Below are 15,468 nucleotides of genomic sequence, written 5' to 3'. Positions count from 1 at the left end.
AAGGACCTACCAGCTGTTTATCTCCCCGAGGGAAAACAAGCGAGGAAACCCAGCGTCACACTCGCAAAGAAGGAACTGGCTCGCAGGACCCAAGCGCACCGAGGTGAGCCGTCTCCAAGCAGTGCTGGCATCGGGCTGACCAGGTCGCGATCGCCAGAGTCTTCAGTAACACTTCGGGTGAGTTGTCCTTTACTAGGCATCCGTGGTGTTGCCCGATGTGCAGGCAGGAGGCAGGCCGGTGTTGGGTAGGTTTATGCAGGGATATCCACCAAATGGTGATCCCAGAAACCTGCAGCTCCCACATGAGCTCCCCATTCATCAGAAACGTCGCAAATTCCTGAGATTCAGGTTAGCCAGCACTCACTATCAATTCAAAGTCCTTCCTTTTGGGCTCAAATCAGCCCCTCCCATCTTTACAAAATGTCTGGCCCCATTGACCCAACTTAGGCAGAAAGGTTTAGAGGTATTCCCATACGGACACAATTGGCTGATAAAAGCACTGACTGCCCATCAAGCGTTGAGTGCTACAAGGGCTTGTCTGTCATTATTATGAAACTTAAATCTGACCGTCATTCATCTGAAGTCATCAATTAATCCATCAACGAAGATAATGTTCCTGGGAGCAGTTTTAAATACAATCAAAGACAAAGCATTCTTTTCATAGGAAGGGCAAAAACAAGTCTCATAACATTAACGCCCAGGCTATTGAAAAGAAAGTTTGTTTCAGTACACCTATTCAGATTCCTTCTAAGGATGATGTCCTCTGCCATCTCACTAATACCTTTTTCCCATCTGAGGATGAGGCCTTTACAGGAAGAATTGGACAATCAATGGGTTCAAACAGAAGGATAATTCCCGGACCTGATCAAGACCACTTCAAGCATAACAAGGGCTCTGTGTTGGTGGACAGAAGGGGGCAATCTATCATCAGGACTAACATTCTTACCAGACTTCGTGATAACCACTAATGCTTCTTGGATAGTTAGGGTGCCCATTTGCAAGACCTACACATAAGTGGAAAATGGTTTCTCTGTCAGATGAAAATGCATATACATTTGTTAGAACTCAAAGCAATTTCATTAAGTCTCCAAGCATTCCGACCAAGGACAACAGCTTCGTCCGCGTTAATCCGCACAGACAACACCACCAGTATGTACTATGTAAACAAACAATGGGGCACAAGATCTCTGGCGATATCCAAGGAAGCGCAAAAGATTTGGAAATGGAAAAACCAAATAACATTGCGAGCAGAACATGTTCCAGGTATGAAAGCATCTTGGCGGACACATTGAGCAGAACCAAGAACAACTGCCACAAATGGAAGCTCACTCAGTCCATTTAAATAACATCTTCCACCAATGGGGCAAGCGGACACTGGATCTCTACAGCACTAGAGAACCGTAAATGCCAATTTTATGCAAGCTGTCACCCATAACAAAGGTGGAAAGGGTTTTCAATAAGATGGTTGGGGATCTTTGCATACACTTTTTCCCAGATCCCTCTCATAACCAGACTTCTCAGCAAAATGGCGAGGGAGCCACGTTGAATAATTTTGATTGCTCTAAGATAGCCCAGACAGCACTGGTTCACAGAACTGTTACTACTATCAGAGATAAATTACATTTGGCTGAAACCTCTGTGGACACTATTGATAATAAACTACTACCAGGTACTTAATTCAAACCAGATTTCCCTGCACTTATCGACCTGGCTCCTGAATACCATGAGTTTGCAAGTATAAAACATCCCTCTTTACTGCAGAGACAGTCTTGCAAAAGCTAAAGCTGACACCAATAATAAAACATAACATTAAGATTGAAGCGTTTCTGTTTACGATGCCAGAAAACAAATATTCACCTTATCTTGGGTCCACCAGAGCAACTATTACCTTGCCTTTTATTATTAGCGAAATTGGGTGTAGTCCAGGCTTCTATTAAAGTGCATCCCGCAACAAGTTACAGACTTTCATCTGGTTCACCATCATTATGGTCTAACAGTCATTGAGCAGTTCCCTAAATGTCTTTTTAGAGTTTTCCCTCCAATGAAGTCTCCTCCTCCAACTTGGCAGCTCAATGTAGTACTAGCACAACTAATGTGGAGCCCATTTGAAACTATACAAAATTCAGGGGTCAAATTTCTATTGGCTCTTACATCAGCCAGAAGGATTAGTGAAATAAAAGGCTTCACGATTAAAGAACTTTTCTTGGAGTTTAAAAGTTATATTGTGATTCTCAGAACCAATCCCAAAGTTATCCACAAAATCCCTGCGGATTTTCATCTTAATTAAGCAATTGTACTAAAGACTTTCTTTATAAATCCACAGACGGCAGCGGAGTAATTGTTGCATACATTGAATGTAAAAAGATGCCTGAAATGTTATTTACATAGAACCAAATAGTTCAGAAAAACAGACCAACTGTTAGAAGCATAGAGGTGGCCCAGTTTCCAAGGCGAGCATAACTTTATGGATTTCAGCTGCTAACCAGTTCTGCCATTCTAAGGCCAGAAGACCTTTGATAAATAAGATTAAGGCACACTCTACTGGAGCAGTCTGTACCTCAACAGCTTTGTTCGCTGGGGTGCCTCTTGAAAGTATATGTTGAGCAGCAACATGGAAGAACAGGAATACGGACACACTACATTATTGCCTGGAATCGGCGCAGCACAGTGATGCGGCTGTGGGACAAGCAGTGTTACACCATTTATTTCAATAAGGTGAGCCTTTTGATTAGATCTATACTCCCCGTCCGCTATTGTCTTATGTTCATGATAGGGTTAGAAATACTCAAAGTGCTCTCTATTCTGATTCAAGCATGTGACTCTATGAAAGATCCAGTACCGGAGAACAAAATAAGTTACTTTATTTTTTTTATTTTTTTTAAAAAGACAATTTATAAAGCGCGTTCACCAACAGTTTCTTGGCCCTAAGCGGAGTTGGTCGATTACTGGAGCAGTAAGAGACTGTTCAATTGTAGGCCTGGACAAACAACCAGGTTTTAAGAGAGGTCCTAAACTGAGTATAGGAAGGAGACCGGCGCAGTTCGAGGGGAAGAGAATTCCAGAATTGTAATGACAGTCGAGAATCTAAGACCCCCATGTTACTTGCTTTAAAACGACAAGGGGTCAGCAGATTCATGTTCGCAGAGCGCAAAGACCGAGAGGGGATATAGTGCTGTTCTCTAGACGCAATGTAGGCCGGGCCACAATCCGAAAGGGCTTTGTAGATAGTGCAGCCTAACTTAAAAAGACAGCGTTGGGTCACTGGAAGCCAATGTAAGTTTTTCAACAAAGGTTTCACATAGCGAGATTTAGGTTGGCCATACACAAGCCTAGCGTCTTGGTTCTGCACCAGTTGAAGCCGACGTAGTTGGTAAGCTGGAATGCCGGTATACAAGGAATTAGCGTAGTCAGTACGCGACATAACCAGAGCAAGTATAACTTGAATCCGGGCCTCAATGGTTAAATATCTGCTTATTTTGCGAATTCTCCGAAGGTGGAAGAAACAAGCAGATACCACAGCATTAATCTGTGTCTTCATTGTGAGGTCATTGCTAATCACGATTCCCAGGCTTTTGACCGAGTTGACAGGAAATGGAGGGCATCCCAGAGAATGTGGCCAAAAATTGGAGTTCCAGGGATTCCCTGAGCCGCCAGTGAGAATCAGCTCGGTTTTATCTGGATTTAACTTAAGGTGGTTAGCATTCATCCATTTGCAAATGAATATCATAGTTGACTGGAAGCTTTCCGTAGATGAAGGGAAAGAGTCAATGTTAAACACTAACTGGAGCTCGTCGGCGTAGTTAAATATAACCACCTCTCTCATTTGAAGGGCCAAGATCAAAGGAAGCTATTGCCGATTTATTTGTGCAGAAAGTGGACACTATCTATAAAACCTTTCCAGAGGTACTGGAAGAACCCACCAAAGATATCTTAACCAGTAGTGAGATGACTAACAACGGGTGTCTTAACCAGTTTACGGTGCCCAATACCACGGAGTTGCTGAATATCATTCACAGTATCAAATCAGGCTCTCCTGGGGATGTGGCTCGCCCCAACGTCCTTAGGAATCAAGTCGAGCTTCTGCCGACTCATATAGGCCACATGCGAACTGTCCTTCTCAATAAGCCACATACCTCAAGATTGGAAAATAGCACAGGTCATCCCTTTAAAGAAAAAACCTCATTTGAGTGCCACGCAGTTGGATAACTATCGACCTATATCGCTGCTGCCCTTCTGCGCTAAGGTGGTTGAAAAGATAGTTAATAAGCAGCTCTCTGAACATTTGGATAGGGGATTACATCTGCATCCCTCGCAATCAGGATTTAGAGCGCTCCACTCAAATGAATCGGCCCTCCTTTTTTCCACCGAGCTATTAAGGAGTAGAGTTGACGAGGGGAAGACAGCCGCGCTCCTTTTATTAGATCTGAGTGCGGCATTTGACACCGTCTCCCATCCCCTGTTACTTTCTCGTCTTAGCGAGGTTGGTATTGAGGGTCTGGCACACGAGTGGATGCGTACATTCCTGGCAAATAGGCAATTCCAAGTCTACTGTCCACCTTTTAAATCTAAGATGCGTTCGCTCAAACATGGGGTGCCTCAGGGCTCCATTTTGAGCCCGACTTTATTTAACCTATATATGGCGCCCCTGGCCAAGTTGGTTGCTACGTACTGGGTTGAGATAGTGTCATATGCTGATGACACCCAGCTGGTAGTGACACTGTCTCAGCCCCCGGAAGAGGCTTCAGCCAACTTTACAGCCTGTCTGATCGGACTAGCGGGATGGATGAATACAAATTGTCTACGCCTCAACGCTAATAAAACTGAACTTCTGGTGTTGGGGAAATCCCCATCCATCTGGTCGTCGGCATGGTGGCCCAAAGAACTTGGCACTGTTCCCAAACCATTGGAACAGGTTAAGAATTTAGGGGTCAAACTGGACGAGACTCTATCCTTTGAACATCACACTAGAGGGATAGCAGGGAAATGCTATGGGATCCTTAAGATCTTATGCAAGACCCTGGAATCGCTTCCTGCAGTCAGCAGGAAAACGCTAATTCATACCCTGGTGACACCCCATCTCGACTATATTAACGCTCTGTATCTTGGTCTGAGTAGGAAGGGTCTTCATAGGCTTCAATGCGTTCAAAACGCAGCAGCTAGACTGGCTCTTAACCTCCCTAGAAGATCTTCAGGGAAACAAGCCTTAACGCGCCTCCACTAGCTCCCCATACGAGAGCGCATTATATTTAAAAGCATGTGTATAACCCATCGCATTGTTTATGATAGAGGTCCAGTATATCTTCAAAAATTGCTTACTAAGTACTGCCCTAATCGTTATTTACGATCTCAGGGCCGTATGCTCTTTCAGGTGCCCAGAATCCAACGGGCACGGATGGGGGGTCGGTCATTCAGATACTTGGCCAGCAAACAGTGGAATGACCTCCCCATTGAGCTCCGGATGGAGCCATCTGAAGGAATCTTCAGACGCAAACTGAAAACTTACCTATTTCCAAAACTCTGAGGTCCTGCGCCCTTTCAGCGGCCTTTTCTCTGGGGTTCTGTGCTAGCAATTAGTTTTTTAGCGCGGGTACACACTGTTGCCTAGTGTAACCAGGCGCTATATAAACGGTGCTATTATTATTATTAAGAATATACAAGTTCAAAAGGAGGGGAGAAAGTGATGAGCTCTGTGGGACCCCACACAACAGTCTCCTTTTCTCAGCCAAAAAGCTAGCGAGACGGACTGCTTGAAAGCGGTCACTGAGAAATGAGGATCTCCATTTCAAAGGAGGACCCCGGATCCCGGCACTCTCGACCCGGTCAACCAACACATGGTGTTCGACCGTATCAAAAGCAGTTGAGAGATCCAGGAGCACCAGAGCTTGCATGGATCATTGGTCAGCCCCCCTTCGCAATTCATCGAGGACTGCTAAAATAACAGACTCGGTGGAATGTTCGGATCTAAAACCACCTTGGTGAGGGTCCAGATAGTGTGACTTCTCAACAAAAGTCCTGAGATAGTTGGCCACATGGGCTTCCAAGATTTTTCCCAAAAAAGGCAGCAGTGAGATAGGATGAAAATTGCTGGGAATAGAAGGGTCAGTGTCTGTTTTTTTTAAAATAGGGTATCACTTCTGCGCTCTTAAAAAGGTTGGGGACAATGCTCATAGTGAGGGAATTGTTGAGAAGGGACATAGGGAGCTCAGGGCAATGAAGGAAGACTTCCCGGAGGATAGAAGGAGGACATCTGTCAGTGGGGGATCCAGAGCTAACCTTCTTAAGTAAGGAGACAAAGCCCTCTTGGGTGATGAGAGGGAATTGATCCAGGCGGTGAGGATTGGTATATGAGCCACAGGGGTCTGAAAATGCAGAGGACTGAGGAATGCTGGATTTGATATCAACAATTTTCTCAAAAGAATATCTATTGAGAGAGTCACGTAAGGATTGTGAAGGAGTGGGTTTTGCGATAGCATGATCAGGTTTGACAAGTTCATCCACTATTGAAACAATGTCCTTTGCCTTGTTAGTGGATACCAGGATTTTTGAAGAAAAATATTCAGATTTAGTCCTTATAATGGCGCTTTTGTAATCTTTAAGTGCTGCCATAAAGATGGTCTTTTTATGTGGGCAGCAGTCCTGTCTCCACTTCTGTTCGGTTGGTCTGAAGGCCAATTTCATGGCCTTCATATTGTCAGAAAACCAACGCTGTGCGTCTTGGGGCCTTTTATTTTTGATTGTCTTCATAGGAGCAAAACTGTCACTGGCAGATTCCAATCAAGTGCTAATGTTTTCTGCCTGGGTGTGAAGGGAAACAATCGGACCAGAGGGTTTAGATGCAGCTAATAAAGTGCTAAATTCTTTAGTGTCTACCCGACTCCAATTCCTGGCCATTATGGTCGCTGAGGGCGAGAATTTGGGAATAAGGATACTCTGGATGGTAAAGGTGATAAAAAGATGGTCTGACCATGAGCAGGTGGAAATGCATAGGTTGGCTATCTCTATATTAGAGGTCCAGACCTGATCTAGGGTGTGTCCCTTAGTGTGAGTGGCTAAATTAATGTGTTGGGTGTAATTCATGCCTGTCAATAAATTCGGCCGAATGAGGACTTTCCTGCACGTTGTTAGGCCAATAATTGAAATCGCCAACAATCATGTCGCCCACCCTCCTTCCAGTGGAGGCTTCCCTCCGTTTTTTGGGGTTTAATTCCCACTAGTGCTTAAAAATTTGCAGGAAGATGCTTCTATGAGGATTGGTCTAAAAAGTGCTGTCGCCTGATTGGCGAAGTTCAGTTCCTTATAAATAATTTAAATAAGCTAATCAGTCAGTCAAAAGCTTTTATTTCGGTTAAAAACCATAAAAAGACAGATTTACATACATCAGTGCTATATGTGCGTGATTGTAATAATAAACATTAAAATACCTCATAAAATCAAGACACATAATTTCATTAAAAGGATTTTTTTTAAAAGAGAATACATGGGTAAAAATCTCACAAATGCTACAAAGGATTCCACCATGCGACCCTGTTTTCTAAAATGGAGTGGGACCACCCCTTTTTTTACATCGAGGTGACCAGTGGGCAAAGTTAATGAGGGATGCCTTTTTTAGTATAGCACACCTAGTGAACCACATAGATAGCACACATTTGGAAGTTGCATATACTGTCATAAATGCGGTGTCATTTTTAAGAATTCTATAGGTCTCCCTAAAGTCTCTGATACCCCTGGACTTACAGAAGTGAATTATCTATTTTTTCCTTGCCCTAGAATACGAGGGCAGAAGAGCAGAATGTGCTGATCTGTCTCTCTACATTCCCCGGGATCCCGGGCAAGTGCTCACTAGGGGTAGGACTTTTGACCACTTATCTGTAACGTTCCTGAGGGGGAGTGAGCCATGCCTAAACTGGATGTAGAGCTTCTTGGCCAGGGGGGGCTCGATGTCATTCAAAAATCTCTCAAAGTTAGGGTGGGCCTTAGTTTCTAGGAAGGTATTGGTCAGCCTACCCAGGGAAGAACTTGATAAAGTAAGGGCCTAGGCATGCTCTCTCAGTGCCATACTCAAACTTTTTCTAGATAGCGAGACACAAGTCTCCTCAGGAGAAGACCACAAATCCTCCCTGCCCAAGGCCTTAGAGAGATACCAAATGTGCTTTAGCCAAGGTATTTTCCCCGCACCCCTACTAGCCAACAGGTCCCGTAAATCCTCTCTATAGCTCTCCAACTCTGGGGTGGCCCAGAGTCGTCTCCAGTATAACAACGGACGTTTCGAGACGACGACCTGAATAGGGACCAGGCCCAGATCCAACCTTAAGGGTGTGAGAGGTGTACTCTGGGGTAACCTAAGGAGACGTCTCATAAAGCTATTCTCGGTAAGGTATAGGGAGGCTGCACTTACGTATCCCCATAGGTCTGCGCCATAGAGGGCGCCACCTCTCGCTTGCGCATAGTATATTTCAACAGGAGGTCCCACCTGTTTAAGAGGAGATTCATTAAAAACTTTTAAAATGCCGTCTGAGGATTGGGCAAGCTTGAGGTTGGCTTTAGTAATCTGCGAGCCCCAATCCATCCTGTCATTTAAAATGACCCCCAAATACTCGAAAGTCGACACACGGTCGAGGGCCAAGCCAACCAAATGCGGGTGGGGACAATTAGGGGTAAGCTAATCAGATAAATGTTTGTTTTTAGCCATTATAGGCTATGTGTTCTTTATTATACTGCTTTAGAAGGTACTGTGGGACTCCTACTTCGACAACAAGTAATGATTCAAGCATAGGACTCCATGTAACTTACTTTCTTTTAGTGCCTACCATTATACCTTCTAGATGATGGAAAACGTTTTGGGGATCACATGTTGGCTTCAGATGGTTCTCCATTTTACTAACACTTCCCCTTATCTAAAAAACATTTTGTTCTAAAAGTAATAGATCCAACTTGGCCTTGAGTTTACTCTGATGTACATTCGGAGTTCCTAACCTACTAAAACTTCCTAGAGTAGGGTCTGGCTACTTGACATAGCTAATTTAGGGACATCAAGAGTGCAAAGGGAATAATTTGTTTGTCTACTTGGACTACAATATTATCTACGGCACTACTAGTGGAATATGACAGTACACACCATTGTGCCTGCTTAGAAAATGCAGCTAACGTCTGGAGTTCTAGAACATGCCTCTCAACTCTCCCAGGCATGTGCAGGACATTGGCCTGAAGAGGGAACACCTCTAGGTGGTTCAGGAACAGCAGCGTCTACATTTCATTGTATTTAACTAGGAATCGTGGAGTATGGAAGATGACTTGTGGGAGTCTCTTGAAGATATCCAAAGGGCCCACATAAACTGAAGTGTGTCAGTGGATAGTTTTTTTTTATAAGAGCCTAGTTAATAGTTATCTCTCTCATGTGTAAGGAGATATATTTAAGCCCATCCAAGGCACTTTTATTTTAATATAGGTGGTGGGATGTTTTTTTATATGAAATCAACAAAAGGTGATGGGAGGAATGCTTGCAACTTGGTTAACCATTGGCAATCGTTTGGCATGACCTCCCAACCCTCGTTCTCTTCTTAGGAGCCTCATCAATAGTCAGAAGCACTGAATCATCCTGTTCATGTAAGGGACCCTGGAGCACATATTAAATATAATATATATGTGTAATACTTTTAAGGGACCCTGGAGCACATATTAAATATAATATATATGTGTAATACCTTTAATGTACATATGTACATAGTACTTTTAATTATATATATATATATATATATATATATATATATATATATATATATATATATATATATATATATATATATATATATATATATATATATATATATATATATATATATATATACATACACAGTTCCACAAGTGCCCGAGGCTATAGGAAGCACTCTCCATCATTCATACAGTTCCACAAGTGCCCGAGGCTATAGGAAGCACTCTCCACCAACCGCTGGAGTTTAGCGGTCCGTGAGCCTTCTATGTGGAGGGCCAAGTTCGGTCCATCTAGTTGGCAGTTACTTTGAGCAGCGCACAACGTAGCTCACGAGGGGCCCACTAATGGCAGGATTTAATTGTGTGATTTATAAGTGGCAGCAAAGCTTTATCACGAACTTTGGTTTATTGAAATGACTACTGATCCCAGAATGCAAATTTTTCATCATGTGACACCGCACCTGTGGGTAATAAAAAGTACTGGCTATGATATCGGTGGTCTCTCGCCATTTTACTCTGCTGCTGCTTATGCCTGTGATCAAGGACGACATTACAGTCTGAAACGCGTAAGGCAAAATGAAATTTACCGGTGAAGCTGCTAACTGCGCTGCTGCCCTACTTTTCTGATGGAGAGTGCTTCCTATAGCCTCGGGCACTTGTGGAACTGTATATATATATATATATATATATATATATATATATATATATATATATATTGTGTGTGTGTGTGTGTGTGTATATATGTATATACAAACACACACACACTTACAGTCCATAGTAGGGCCTAAGAATGTCCAAATTATATTGAGTTTTTGTTTAAATATCAAACATTTCATTATAAAGATGACTATAAATTGTCATCACAACCTTTATTTTAAAGGAAACTACAAGTGAATGAGAGTCATTATTCGCCAATAGGCTGCATTTTAAAGCAGAACAGAAAACACTGGCATCATGCTATTAAGACCTCATGGGACACCCAGTCTTCCATTATGCCCACAGGTGACAGGTCATTCTTTTTTCTGGCTCCTTTAGTTAGGATCCTGGAGCACTGAGCTCTGCAGTTTTTTCATATTTTGTCAAGAGATTTTCTTTGAAAACACAAGTTTTTGCTATCATTTGACGGTTGTATGTACCTAGAGCACTTAAGACTATTTTTCTGACTGGAAAATATATATTTTGTCTGTCACATCATACATTCATTATTCATTAAGTGCCCTTCTTGTGGTAAAAAGAAGGTACAGACTGATCCCCACTCAGTCTGTATTTTATCTTCCTGCTTCTCATCATCCAGAAACATGCTACTATTGTCAGAGGTTTTCTGAAGTACTCTGAAGGACTGAGAGAAAACTGGGCTGCCCGGCCTACAAGAGACAGGATCTACAAGAGGCCTTTGGGAGTCTCAATCCTCCTTCAAAGAGCCCTCCTCTCATGAGAAGTAGCACCCAGAGGAAGATCTCACAAAGCACATGAGAAAGGACATCCCCTATCGACGTCGACAGGTAGGGAGTCGAAATTGGGGGAGATTTCTGTGTTTGATCACTGTCAAGATCAATGTAGAAGGTAGCCTCGGAGACCCGTCAGCACTCGCCGTTGAAGACTTCAGTGTCGTCAAAGCAGGCGTCCTCAACAAGGTAGCCTTCGAGACATTTATCGGCATCTCCGTCAACGCCGAAGTGACATTGGTATTCAGTGTCGGAGCAACCGGTGAGGGAATCGAGATCGACGTCAAGACATTCGCCGGCAGCTCTGTCGACTTCGAAAGAATACCAGACTGGCCACGTTTGAAGATACTCTATTGAAGAGTTTGAGGTGATCATCGACTTCAAAGCACTCTTCGGCAGCGAAGGAGGCTCCCAAAGGGGTACAGTCAACGTTGAAGCAACAAGAAGGGTCCTGATCGATGTCTAAGACCACGTATAAGAGGAAATTGGCATCAAGAAGCCATTTCTACTCATTGGAAGAACAGATTTTGCCTATTGGATCAGTGGGAGCAGGGTCTCCACCACTAATTTTGCCTCCTGATGACCCACCTGTGAATCTCTCTCTTCGTTGGCTGGAAAGTGTGTGCAAGTGGTGTAAGCCTCTTCAAACTCCTGGCTCCAATTATTTGCAGACCTACTCCCCTTCCAGGGTCACTCTACGTACAGCATCACCAAAAGGCACTCCACATCTGCCATTCTACCCAGATTCGCCATCTACTCTTCCAAAGAGAGGTGTACTTTCCCCGCAGTCTAAACGATGGTTCAAGATCTCACAGAGGCATAGATCAATGTCCCAGACCCCTCAGGGGCGTAAAGCAAGGTCCAGAACACCTCAGAGGTGGTGATCAAGGTCTGAGTCCACAAGGAGCAGGTCTGCTTTCAGATGTCTACGAGTTCATCGGTCCAGATCGTGCTATGGTAGGCATAGAACACCTTCCTGGTCCACCAATTCTCGTTCCTCTGTGGGGGATTACTTGCCAACATTATCAGACACGCCACCTGCAAGAGTTTCTTTAGTGGATTACTTGATCACATTCAATGATGTGTTAATTAGAGGCACATCAAAACTGAACATCGACATTCCAGCACCTACGTTATCATCCTCTCTCATCTTTGAGACTCTACATCACAGAGCGGCATCAAGACCACTCCATCTCTGGTCCCTGGTCTGTTCGAACTGGCGATGCAACTCTTTCTGACGCTGGCTTCTCTTCGAACTGCGCTATCACTGATCCTTAAAAAATATGTCTCCGTACCTGGACCTGCTATTCCTAAAGAATTATCCACCACCAGATTCCGTCATCATAACGGCAGCTCGAAAAACATACACTGTCGCTACCTCATCATCCATACCCCCAGACAAAGACAGTAAGCAGATGGACGCTATTGATAAAAAGATGTGCTGCATGTCTGCTTCTTTCATGATGTGCGCCGCAGCCGTTGCTTTGCTAGGGCGGTACGATAGGGCATTTTGGGTCTCTACTACCAGATTCACGGAAAAGCTACCATAGGAAGACAGACAGGACTTCCAAGAAATCCTCCAAGAGGGCGGCTTAGTCTCCAACCATGTCATTGGTGCAGCTGCGAATGCATCAGACTTAGCTGCATATTGATACTCCCGTGTCATATGTGCCAGAAGGTCCTCCTGGCTGCTCCTCACTGCTCTGAAACCTGAGGCCCAAGGTAGGATTCTCAATCTTCCGTTTACTGGCAACTTGCTGTTTGGTTCGCATGCGGACGATGAAATGGCCAAGATGAAAGTGGAGCTGGATACGCTGTGGGCCTCGAACAATGGAAGTAATTCCTACAAAGATACAGGCCCTATGTTAGGCACGCCTATCCACAGAAGGGTTCAAGCCCCTCACTGGGTCCCACAACAACAACACCAGACCTGTTCACCTTATGATCCCTGCAGACCAGCTCAGGGAAGAGAAGCACAGCGTCAACCTGCATTCTCTTCCGAAACACCAGCCAAGCAAATGAGCCTACGCTTCCCCCTTCTCTGTTACCCGTTCCGGTGGGGGGGGGAAAGAGGGGAGGGAACGGAGGAGATCATGAAACATCTGGACGAGTGGCTCTCCATAACAGCAACAAGTCGCTCTTGGATGTTATTCAAAATGGTAATTCACTTCAATTAAAGTCCCCTCCTACCTCTGTCCCACCTACAAAAACATCTTGTCATCTGCAAAACGAAGCCGCCAGTCTGCTCCAAAAGGAGGCCATAGAGGAGGTCCCACTCTCCCAAAGGGGACATGGAATTTACTCTCGCTATTTCCTGGTGAGGAAAAAAGGCCCGAATTGAGAATTCATGTCCATCCTGGACTTGAAACTACTGAACAAGTTCATACGCAAAAAAAAATCAGGAGGCTTGCCATTCACCAGATCTACCCCCAACTCCCTCGGGTAGACTGGACGTGTTCCATCAATCTACAGGATGCCTACTTCCACATTCCCATCTCCACAGCACACCAGAGGTTTTTACACTTCAAAGTGGCATCCAAACACTACCAGGACAAAGTAGTACCATTCGGTATGAAATCAGCACCTCTCACAGTCACGAAATGCATGGCCATAGTGGCAGTGTCCTTAACCCGTTGAGTGCTGATGACAGAACCGCTCCGTCATCAGCTACGGGTGACCTGTGCTGATGACGGAGCGGTTCCGTCATGGCCCGCTCGGCGCGCCTGCGCAGCGCGAATTTCGCACCTGCGCTGACGTTCTATTGAGCGGGGCAGGCCATGACGGAACCGCTCCGTCACAGTGAAGGGGTTAAGGAGGAAGAGAATATTTATCTATGCCTATTTAGACGACTGGGTTATAAAAACCACTCCCCATCACAAATGAAAGCCATTATCATGTTTGCATGAAGACCCTGCAGGGTCTAGGTCTCCAGATCAATTTCAAGAAATCTATACAAATACCAGCCCAAAGGCTACCCTACCTGGGCGCAACCCTGTACACAAGGGGTGCAAGAGTGTATCCTTTTGAGGAGAGATTATCCTCAGTCTATAGTGTTCCAATCTCCTGCACACACAACATCCATCGACCAGACAGGTAACATCTCATTTAGGATTGATAGCCTCTTGCATTTTCATTGTCCCTAATGCCAGCTTCCACATGACACCTCTAGAGCAGGCCCTACAAGATCAGTGAACTCGGTTCTCAGACGGCTGGGATGACAGGCTGACTTTCTCACCAGGTGCAATACAATCCCTACCATGGTGGTCTAAATGTCAGAACCTACTTGTAGGAGTTCCCTTCCACACAGACTCACATCATGGATGCCTCCCTCCAGGGATGGGGTGCTTACATGGGCCCCCGGCAAACTCGAGGATTGTGGTCGGACAAGGTACAGCAGTATCGCATCAAAATGTTGGAGCTGAGAGCTGTCCATCTAGCCCTTAAGTACTTCTATCCATCCATAACAACAAGTTCTTTCCTGGGTCAAATACAACCACAATTCATTACTTAAACAGGGAGGGGGGCGGGGGGGGGGGGTGACTCTATCTCTGGAAGCGCAGGCCATTTGGAACTGGCTAATAGCAGGGAACTTATCAATATCAGCCATTCACCTACCTGGCTGCAGTCCAAAACACTCAAGCGACACTCTGTCGCACAGATTCTGCAAGACAACATTGTGTATATATTTCGAGTATGGGGACAGCTGTAAATAAACTTATTTGCAGACCAAAACAACAAAAATGCCTAGATTATGCATCCAGGTTCTTCCGTTCAGGGTGGAAGGAGAATGCCCTTTTGATAGACTCATCAGGGAAATTTCTTTATGCGTTTTCCCCAACTCTGATATTCCTACAGTGATCAACAAAGTGTACAAGTCCGGGACCAGGATGAACCTCAGAACTCCAGAATGGCTGCTCCAGTGATGGTTCACGGGCCTGCTATACCTATCAGAAATACCATGCAAGAGGTTGCCATGCAGACAGGATCGCGTGTACAGGCTCGAAGGGCAGATGTACCATCCCAGCCTGCCCTCACTGAACTCGACAGCATGGCTTCTGAATTTCTCTAGTATGGATATTTAGACCTCTCACAGGATTCTATGGATATTCACAGAGAATCCAAAAGACATACCAGAAAGTCCTATTCCTTCAAGTGGAAACATTTTTACTTGTGGTGTGCCCAAAACAATCATCCAATAGAATGTGATTTTTACCTCATCTCCTACATTTCGCAAAGTCTGGCCTGCGGTTTTCCGCTATAAAGGTACATCTTGCAGCCATTACTGCTTGCAGGAAGTCTCCCACACAGATTTCTT

At 44.6% G+C, this 15,468-nt stretch overlaps 1 protein-coding gene across 4 annotated transcripts in view; it reads left to right on the top strand.

The window, feature by feature from the left end:
- LOC147701486 (oxysterols receptor LXR-beta-like) overlaps positions 1–15,468 on the top strand; it is a 319,523-nt gene that overhangs the window by 208,192 nt on the left and 95,863 nt on the right. The window lies entirely within an intron of this gene.

The sequence above is a fragment of the Lissotriton vulgaris genome, chromosome 7 (genome assembly GCF_964263255.1).
Source record: "Lissotriton vulgaris chromosome 7, aLisVul1.2, whole genome shotgun sequence".
In the NCBI taxonomy this organism is placed as follows: domain Eukaryota; kingdom Metazoa; phylum Chordata; class Amphibia; order Caudata; family Salamandridae; genus Lissotriton; species Lissotriton vulgaris.
Note: the sequence above shows the minus strand (reverse complement) of the source record. Positions and strands in the feature narration are given on the sequence as shown.